This window comes from Photinus pyralis, unplaced genomic scaffold (assembly GCF_008802855.1).
Source record: "Photinus pyralis isolate 1611_PpyrPB1 unplaced genomic scaffold, Ppyr1.3 Ppyr1.4_LG7, whole genome shotgun sequence".
Lineage (NCBI taxonomy): Eukaryota > Metazoa > Arthropoda > Insecta > Coleoptera > Lampyridae > Photinus > Photinus pyralis.
Window position 1 is genome coordinate 21,980,883 of NW_022170738.1, and position 10,988 is coordinate 21,991,870.

Sequence of the window (10,988 nt, forward strand, 5' to 3'; positions counted from 1 at the left end):
CGTTCGAAGACAATTGTTTGGAGGAGGAGCGAAGCGACGACTCCAATTATTGTCTGAGAACGGTAACCCTTAACGTTCGACGTGCTTATAACATTTTTTGCGCGATCGAAATTAAAATTATGCAACCAATATAAATATGCACTAAGAAATTAACGAGCAGAATAAATCGAAATGATCGAAGTGGTATGGTGTATATCACTAGGTAACCAGTTTATTTGTCAAAATTGAAGTTAATAATTTCATAAAAATGTGCATGTGTCTGATGTAGTTTACTAGCTTTGAACTTCCTTTATGACTTTATGAGCGTCTTGCTATAGGAAACAACAGCACAAATTGTACGTTTAATGTACCTAACAATAATTAAAGATTAAATGTAATGTAGGTAAGACTGTTGATTTTTAAAAAGGCGTCGGTAAGTATTTTTGCTGTTCTGTTTTTAGATCGGTAAGTAATTTTGATTTAAACGAAATTTGATACATAAGCACTTCGAATAAAGGAAAATCAAACGCCAATTTCAAAATTTGGTTTTGCGCATGCGCAGTGCCAACTTTTTTATTTATGGAGGAATTTAAATGAAATGTGATACATAGGCACTTGGAATAAAGGAAAATCTAGCGCCAGTTTCAAAATTTTATTTTGCGCATGCGCAGTGACAACTTTTTTATCTATGGAACTATTTAAGTGAAATTTGATACTTAGGCGCTTGGAACAAAGGAAAATCTAACATTAGTTTAAAATTTAGGTTTGCGCATGCGCAGTTCCAACTTTCTTATTTAGAAAAGCATTGAAATGAAATTCTTCTCATAAACTGAAATTGAAGTAGCACGACAAAAATGGATTGCCCATGTGCAACGCTATCTTTCATATTTGTGGCCGGATTTTTACGATTTTAACAGAAGTTGCATCTTACAAATGGGAAATGCGCTTTATGTAAATCGTTTACGATTACTTTTTAACTTGTTTTTCATAAGGTTGTCTCACTATTCTATTACCTACTTATAACTACTCATAATTTACTAATTCTTATTTCCTTATCTTGGAAGTTGGAATGGTTTTTTTTATTAGGTATTATGAATCATGTGTCTACCTACTTGTCCTTATTTTCTTGCGGAAGCGTAGGTACAACGGTAGAAACACGAGAGATTGATGTCCAAGAAGTGATTGGCCATTGAAATAACCACGTGAATTTTAACCAATCATCGATCTCTTTGTGAAAGACATTTTCCGGACGTGCAACGTGCCAATATTCTGACCTATAGCATACATAGCGATAAAAAATGAGTGACCGCCTAGTCGCACCTTTGGAATTTTTGTTTACATGGGAAATCGTTCTTTTAACTTCCAAAGGTGACTCGACAGTCACCCATTTTTGATCGCCCGATATTATCTATACATAAGACGACCAAATGTTTAAACTAGCGGAATATGCTTGATTAAAACGCCCTTTAAGTAAATTGTAAACGATTGCAGTTATTTTACTATTTTGACATTATCACATACTTTGATTTCAATCACCTGTTGGATTTGCGACTGACTTGAAATGAAACCAATGCGGCGCGTATGCGCCAAATTATAGGACAACTTTTACCTACTTTTAAAATTGCGTACGCTCAAATTCTATTTTAAGTGTCTTATGTTTAATCAAATTAAATAATCCATACTTTTTCCGTTTTCTAATGATTCAACATAGTGTACAAATTAATCAAAGGTGCATTGCGGTAGTACTGATGTTTAGTTAAAAATATGTACATATAACCAAGACCAAGGAAACTTTATATTCGCATTGGAGCTTGAATTTAAAACTAAAGTTCGTATCCTCTATGAAGCCAGCTTCGGATTTACAACTGCAGATTTCATTTCAGAGATTTGGTAAGGCTCTCTTCGGCTTTTCTTTTATTAAAATTGAAATTGCAATGCGATTGTCGAAAATGACGAATAATTTATAGGTGAGTGTGCGCATGTACGCCAGCGTCGCGACGGTGTACCCGGGCTGGATTCAGTGCCGCGCCGACTACCGTACGACCGATCGAAATGGCGAGCTGATATTTATTTATACCTGGAGCAATCAAAGTGTATTACTTGGTGTAGTGTTGAGTGCCAGTGAAATGGCACTAGAACTCCTTGATTATCGAAAACGGAATAAAAGTGCCTGGAAGTTTTCTCGATCTAGAATGCTTATAATTTTATATGTGAATTCATTTAGTGTAAAAATAAATTGAGAGAGAAGTATGCAACAAGCGAACCAAGTTAACATTAGCTCTGGCGGGGAAGTGGGTAACGGGGGAGTTGTGTCTTCCCCAGCCGCGACAGGAGCCACGGGCACGGCGACCACTAAAAGCCACGTGAACGGTGGTAGATTTGACTTCGACGATGGGGGTACCTATTGCGGCGGGTGGGAGGATGGGAAAGCGCATGGCCATGGTGTGTGCACCGGACCTAAGGGACAAGGAGCGTATTCCGGCTCCTGGCATTACGGCTTCGAAGTTTCTGGGATTTATACTTGGCCAAGGTAAAGTTACTTTTTGTCTTGCCCTACTTTCCAAGAAGAAACTTCTGCCGTTCAAAATTTGAACCAGGTACAATTATTATCTAGGCTTTTTGTCATCCATCCAAAATATTAAAAAAATCCTCACAAATTTAATGATTTGTTTATATGAAAAATAGCAAAATTGATTGCTCGAACGTCGCGAGGAATTTAAAAAAATAAACTTCTCCAAATTCCTTCAAATTAAATGTGCGATCGCGAACGATTAATTTAACTATACGATGAGCTTTTCGCCATCCGACAATAACAATCAATTTTGGGAATATAGGTCAGGAGGTTGGCGAGCGGTTCCTTTAATCTCGGAAGTGCGCATAGCTAGACTAGTATTTTGAAGCTTAACCATCACAACGAGGGGTAAATTGCAATCTTCCCTGCACAAACAAGAAAAGGACATTTTTTTAAATTAAAGTCAGACGCCCGTCACGTTGATCGAATGTCTGGAGGTTCGCGTGAGATATTTACAAATTAGGTATTGATCTCTGATTTGAACTATTTACTTAGATAATTAGGTACATAACAATTTTCTAACTCCAACATGCAACTTTTATACTCATATTTCTGGAAAATTTTTCTCGATATATAATATTCAAATGTGAAAAGGTAATTTGCAATTACCACTTTTGTTATTTGCGTGTTATTCGTGAATAATACGCTAATATATGCGTCTGTCTGTCTCAGGAGTTGAACTCTCAATAAAGGTGCATTTTATTTACTAGGTGAGAAGTAGATAAATTTTGTTGAAAAAGGCTCCACTTTGCGCAGCGATTGCTAAGATATTTAAAATTGTAACTGCAGATGCTACTATAGGGATGGAACAGAGCCGAGCAGAGCCGAGCCGAGTCAAGCTTTTTGGAAACTGGCTTCGGCCCGAAACTCGGCCACGGTCCGAAATTATGTACGTCCAGGTATCGGCTCGGTTGCAAGCCGAGTTTCGAGCCAAGCCAAACTAAGCTCGGATTCAAAACATTGGAATCTACAATTGGTCACCAAGTAATTTTAATAAGTTGACTTAATATATTTTACCCACGGCTAGCTCATTAATAAGGAATGCTTTTTACTCCATACCTTGAGGAAGTTTGACTTCTTATCTCCTCAAAAACCTGAACTTACTGACTTAAAATATATCAGTTTGGCTTATAAATAGAAATACAAAAGATTTGCTGTGGCTAGCACAGATACCACCCGCACACCTACTTATGAGCGATTCTGCCCTTTTATGTCTAAGGATATGTGTACCAAAGTTGGTTCTAATCCGTTCAGCAGTTTAGCCGGAAATGAGAGTTTGACACACTTTGCGCATGCGCGATTCTCCCCTAAACCTTTTCAGCTCTTCCTTTTATGTCTAGGAGTATGTGTATCAAAATTGGTTTAGATCGGTTCAGCCGTTTAGCCGGAAATGAGAGTACAGACCGACAGACAGACCGATCGACATAATCGAGATTCTGTTTGATTCGGATTCTTGGTGCTTCAAAACTTGTATTTCTGCAATACCTTCCTTACTAAGGTGCGGGTGGTAAAAATGCAATACCTGTCTCGTGATCACGTGTCAATACTTTGATCCTTATCTAAAATTCATCTTTAGCACATAATAAATTACTGGTACATTCTCCTGTTCAAAGAACACGCAAATTAAATGCAAATTTCCAAATCAATGAAACAAAATAACCAAAATTCCTTGCCTAGATCTGATTGTTATCAATAAATATTGCTCTATGCAAATAATTCTCATAGATCGATTCCTTTAGGAATATTAAAATTACTTCGAACAAAATCAATTATGTAAATTCCAAAAAATACCCGACCACTGCTTTAAACAAATCAAAAAAATTAGTTATTGGCGTGGATGATATTCTCTTTTGGCAACAAATGGATCTTATGAACCCCTGGAAAATGCCACTTCGCTTAGAAATATGGAAACAGATCGCTTCGATGGTACAGTTGACTATCGGCACCGCCCGGTAACGTTATCTTCGCAAAATTTGATGCCGGTTCCCTTCTTCAAATCATCAATCCGTTTCTTTATTCGTCTTTCTTGCTTCCTTCCACTTTCCGTCTCCACCTCTCCCTCCAGACGTCTCTCAACAATCTATTACCTCTCAACACGTGGCCCACCAAGTTTCTCTTTCTCTTTCTAATATTGTTGTCAGTTGTCCTTTTTAATCTGATCTCCTTAATATTTCCTCATTTCTAACTTGATCACTCCATTTTACTTTTAACAACCTCCTCCAAGTCCACATCTCAAATGCTTCAAGTCTTTCTAATTCTCTTTCATTTAATGTCATACCTCACACCCATAGAACAGAACACACCAAACCAAACACTTCACAACATTTTTTTTCTGAATTCTAAATCCATCTTACTGTTAAGCACCACTCTCTTTCTCGTATACGCGGTCTTGGACATTCAAATTCTTACCATTATCTCCTCATTACTTCCTTGTTTCAACTTTCATTAACTTCGACTTCTTGTGGTTAATTTCATTTCCATTTCTTCCAGTCGTTTCCACATTTCATTCAATTCCCGCGGGTTTCCCGTATGGTTGTCGCAATTTAAAGTAGCGCGAGAGAGAGAAACATGTGTGTTGTTCCGTGTGAAAGAGAAGGACAGCTGCTCGTGGTGTATACGGTATACCGCATACACTCTCTCCATGTAGGAGAAATATTAATTACCTACATTCATTTTAATGAAGGGTAGTCTTCATTAATGTTTTTTTTCCACCAATCTGATTTCAATTACCGCTTCTTAACGACGCGAAAATTAGCAGCAACGTTCTTGTTTAGAATTTTTTCACTCAAAATAAAACTGGTAACACTTTATCGCTACTTGATCAATTTTTACAAACTCATAGCGCACCTAGGATGCTGTAAGAGCTCGCGAAATTGGCTGCGAAATAATCGCAATTATGCGTAAAATAAAATTCCCACACACGAATAGGTAATACGTGATAGCTCTGGAAAGTCTAACCTTTGTCTGCCGAAAACACCCTTACAAACACAAACCCTCTTCTCACCATTTTCTTTTTCTATACCGCATACTATACCTACACTTCCGAAACAGTTGAAGTTTTGGTGAACCCAAAATTTGAATAATGTACAGGTGTTGTATTTAACAAGAGAAAATTGATCACTGTTACACAGCCCCTCAAAAATCAATATTCATCGAAAAAAGCAGTGCCAAAGCTGTACTAAACTATTGGAAGTGGTCACTTTTGCAATTACCAATTTTAATTAACCCCACAAATGAGCAATGAAAAAATACGAAATTGCTTTTTAAAACTAATCGTAATCTTAATGTTTATGTTTAAATCAGTTAGAAGACTACCGCACTTATAGTATTGAGTTTTAATGGAAAACTTTTACCTCCTTCTAATTGGGTTCGTGCATGAATATTTTATATAGTATAATTGCCATTTTTTAAACCGGTTAAAAATCAACCGACCGAGTCTTTAAGAAATGTTTTCTCTTTATTATTTAAATGATAATATACCCCTAAATCAATATCCTTAAACAATCGGTCTGCTTTGAATACAATAAAAAAAACCTTCACCGTAATTATACAGCAACTAAAACTACCATTTGTGTCGTCCAACCTTGGAATACAGTGGTCTGTTGGTAATTACGCAGTGTGGTTGGTTGATTTTTGACGTTTAATAGTTAATGACAGACATCTGATTAATCACATTAAAAAGATTAAAATATGGTTTAGGTTTAGACAGTGACCTTCGATATGTAATCAGTGCTCTTAAATGACTCTTCCGTGTTTAAAAACAGACTATAGAAACGAAAAAATGGCAAACATTAGATCATAATATAATATTCGATTAACTTGAACTAAAGGAAGGACAATTTTCAATTATTAAAATGGAATAGATCTACTTACATACAACATACCGCAATATCAAGCGATCCAACCAAACCAACAAGCCAGTGGCATTGAAGAACTACAGAACATGATGAAAAATCTCATTACACAAATAGGGACTATCATGAACCTTCTCACAACACTAATCACTAAATTAACATAATGGCTCAATTACTAAAAATAGTAGCTTGGAACGCCAACGGGCTAGGCCAACGTGCCCAGGAAGTCAAAATATTTCTTGAAATTCATGCAGTCGATATACTCCTGATTTCTGAAACGCATTTTACCGCCAGGAGCTACATTAAATTTCCACACTACACTGTTTACTCAACAAATCACCCCGATGGTTCAGCCCATGGAGGAACCGCAGTAATTATCCGTAATCGCATTAAACATCACGAACTTGCAAAATATCAAGAAAATCATATCCAAGCTACCAACGTCTCCATTGAAATTGAAAACATCCCAGCCATAATCTCAGCAGTATACTGTCCACCGAAACACCTAATCACTCCAGCAGCTTACACACATTTCTTCAAGACGCTAGGCAATAGGTTCATTGCAGTAGGAGACTACAATGCAAAACACGAACATTGGGGTTCCCGCCTAACAAGAACAGACGGACGTCGATTAATGACTGCCGTACAAACTAACAACCTTACCTGGTTATCCACGGGGGAGCCAACATACTGGCCCACTGACCGCCGAAAGAAACCAGATCTTCTTGACTTTGGTATTGTTAAGGGCATAAACATCCGGCAGTGTACCGTTTCATCCTGCTTTGACTTAGCAGCTGACCATTCGGCCATTATAGTAACTGTAAACTCACACATAACTCAGGTTAAAACTCAACCTGCAATTTATAGTAGACGAACTGATTGGGAATACTTTCGCCAAAGACTTGAATACCAATTAGATCTTCAGGTCCCACTAAAAGATGAGTACGACATTGAGAGAGCAGTAACCTCACTTACAGAACTCATCCAAAACGTAGCATGGGAAGCTACTCCTAAATTGCCCATCCCTCAACAAACTAACAATACACCTACCACAATAAAGGACAAAATAGCCGAAAAACGCCGACTCAGGAAACGATGGCAACTCACCAGATCGGACCTCGACAAACGAGAGTATAATAGGGCCAACAAAGATCTAAAAAAACTCCTTAGTCAACATAAAAATCAAGGAATACAGAACTACCTTGAAAATCTCAGCGCAAAAGAACAGTCAGACTATTCCCTGTGGAAAGCAACGCGAAGAATAAAAAGACCAACCCCACACGTAGCTCCTATTCAACAGGAAAACGGTATCTGGGCTCGGAGTAACAAAGGAAAGGCGGATGCCTTTGCTGAATATCTCACTAAAGTGTTTACACCCTTCCCTTGTCAACTCCCGGACGAAGAGGTCAAAATACAGGAATTCTTAGAGTCTCCGTTTCAAATGAGCCTTCCACTCAAGCCCTTTAGAATTAAAGAAGTAGAAGAAGAAATCAAAAAGATCAACACAAAGAAATCTCCAGGATACGACCTGATTGCTGGGACAGTTATCAAGCAACTACCAACTAAAGCTATACAAGCCCTTACACATCTCTACAATTCTATCCTCAGAATCCGGCACTTCCCAAGTCAATGGAAGACAGCGCAAATAATTATGGTTTTGAAACCTGGTAAATCACCTACGGAACTTACATCATACAGGCCCATAAGCCTACTACCCATTCTGTCCAAGGTACTTGAAAAACTGATTCTGAATAGATTAATGCCAATTCTAGACGAACAAGAACTAATTCCTAAACATCAATTCGGGTTCCGTAAACAACATGGTACCGTGGAGCAGGTACACAGAATAACCGACAAGATTTACAGAGACTTGGAGGGAAAAAGATACTGCTCTGCAGTGTTCTTGGATGTCAAACAAGCCTTTGATAGAGTTTGGCATCAAGGTTTATGCTATAAGCTCAAACTGTTCCTACCCTACCAGATGTTTGAACTACTAAAATCATACATCACAAACAGGCACTTTTTAATCAAATACAAAGATGAAAATACAAATTTACACCCCATCTCCTCCGGCGTACCGCAAGGCAGCGCTTTAGGCCCTATCCTATATTTAATATACACCGCTGACCTACCCACATCACGTCTAACAACATCAGCGACCTATGCAGACGATATGGCCATTTTGGCCTCTCATGTCAATCCACAAGCTGCCTCAAGATATCTCCAAGCTCACCTCAACAAAATACAGTGGTGGGCCAAAAAATGGCGTATCAGAGTGAACGAAACTAAATCCCAACATGTAACCTACACAATGAGGAAAGAAAATTGCCCTCCAGTGAACTTCAACGGACACCAACTACCACACTCAGAGACGGTCAAATATCTGGGTCTACATATAGATAGGAAACTCACCTGGAGAACCCACATATTTACCAAGCGTAAGCAACTCGGCCTTCAACTACAAAAATTATATTGGCTTATCGGTAGAAAATCTAAACTATCATTGGAAAATAAAATACTAATTTACAAAATAGTTCTTAAACCAATATGGACTTACGGGATATCCCTATGGGGCACTGCAGCTACTTCCACCCTAGCAATGCTTGACCGGTTCCAAAATAAAGTACTGAGAATGATCGTTGATGCGCCATGGTACGTCCCAAATAAGGTGATTTTAAGTGATCTACAAATTCCCACAGTGAAAAGTGAAATTAAAAACTTCAGTGTAAGATACAAAGACAGACTGAGCGTTCCCCCCAACGATTCTGTGCACCAGCTTATGGACAATAATGATGAACCCAGAAGACTTAAACGTTTCAAACCATCTGACTTACCTACAAGATTTTAACATAAACTGTAAACTGCTTTTGTCAAATACTATACCTATATTATCTTCATAGCATACATCACATATTAAAAATGTAAGGGGAGACTTCGATGGAATTCTGCCCCACATGTCATTTTTTAATAATTAATTCAATCCTATTAAATACTTATTGCTAAATAAGCTATGGCAGATTGTATAATTAAAAAGAAAAAAAAAAAAAAAAAAAAAAAAAAAAAAAAAACTTACATACTGTAAATTTTCAAGTTTATTCCCATTAGGTACTTTGTAGTAACCTTGTTTACTTCAATCAACTACAATCGTTGAAGATGTTCTCTGTACATTTAATTAATTGGAAGCATCCGACTTACTAATTATCTATTCATTGAGTTTAAGTTCCACTCAGGAAAGTGAGATTTTTGTATAAATTTCTAACTTAGAATTTCGATATTATCAAGCGTAGGTAGGTACTTATACCCCGTTTTTTTAACTAGTAAACATAAAAGTCTGATTCACACTGAAAATGTCAAATGTCACTAGAATTTAGTAACAAAATGGGCTTAATGGTAATTTGGATTAATTTCATACTGATATGTTAGGTGCATGATGTGCTTGTCTACTTACACATTTATCACACATTTATGACAGTGTAATTTTTCTTCGCGTTGTTAGGAAATAGAAAGAAGAACTCGGGAAGAAGTCGGGACTATAAGGTGGATGGTCCAATAACGTTACCTTTGACTGCTCCAAAAAACGCATTGGTTGCAGTGCTGAGTGGGAAGATGCATTGTTGTGATGCAAGACAATATTGGTTCTTGGGACGCATGGAGCGAGCTGTTTCGAGACCTATACTGCATTCATTATAAGAAGGTAGTAGATGGCGCTGTGTTTGAAGATAAACACACACAGGAAAAATATAAAATGGCACCAAATTATTGTCAAGTAGAAATATTCAGCACTGCGAACAAAAATAAACCTTTGACAATAACAGCTAATGACACTTCGGCAGTTTAGTTGGCAACATAAACTACCACCTTACAAAATTCACTAGTCGTTTTATGTTTTATTGTAATACTGACTCATGTTTTAACCAATCACAGTGATGGTCGAAGCTTCCCTATGATTTCTACCGCTACCTTCTTAAAATGAATACAGTATAGAGACAAACAAATTGTCATGTACCTACCGTTGAGCATTATCTGAATTTGATCCTCTAGGTCTAGAAAAATCCATGTATAATACAAGCAGACGTAGGACGCGCAGTGCCTAATTGGATTCTTAGGAGAACTGTTTTAATACGCCTAGAAAACGCGATAATTCTAAAAAAAGTACGACGAATTACGATGAGGGACGCGATTCAACTTGAAATGTGAAGCTTTAATTTTCACCAATTTAAACGGGTGCGGCGCGAGCCAATAGACAAAAAGGTTTTTGCGGTATCTCTGATCGAAATGTTTATGGCACGATGCTTTCAAACAAAATGGACGTGCGAAGAATCGCACTGCGCATGCGAAATACACAACTTTCTTAAATGGGGTCATCAAACCTTTTGGTAACAAAATTTAGATTCGTGACAAACTTCTCTAAATGGAACTATGATACTTCAAATTACTCGTGCGTTATCACAAAATTAAAACGTAGGCTCAGCGAAGAATTCCAGAGTGATATTACGATGGACCATTTTTTTACGTCTAACAACAGCGTCAATTTTTCAGGTAAAAATTCGGAATATTGCATTTTACCTTTGTCGATGCTATAG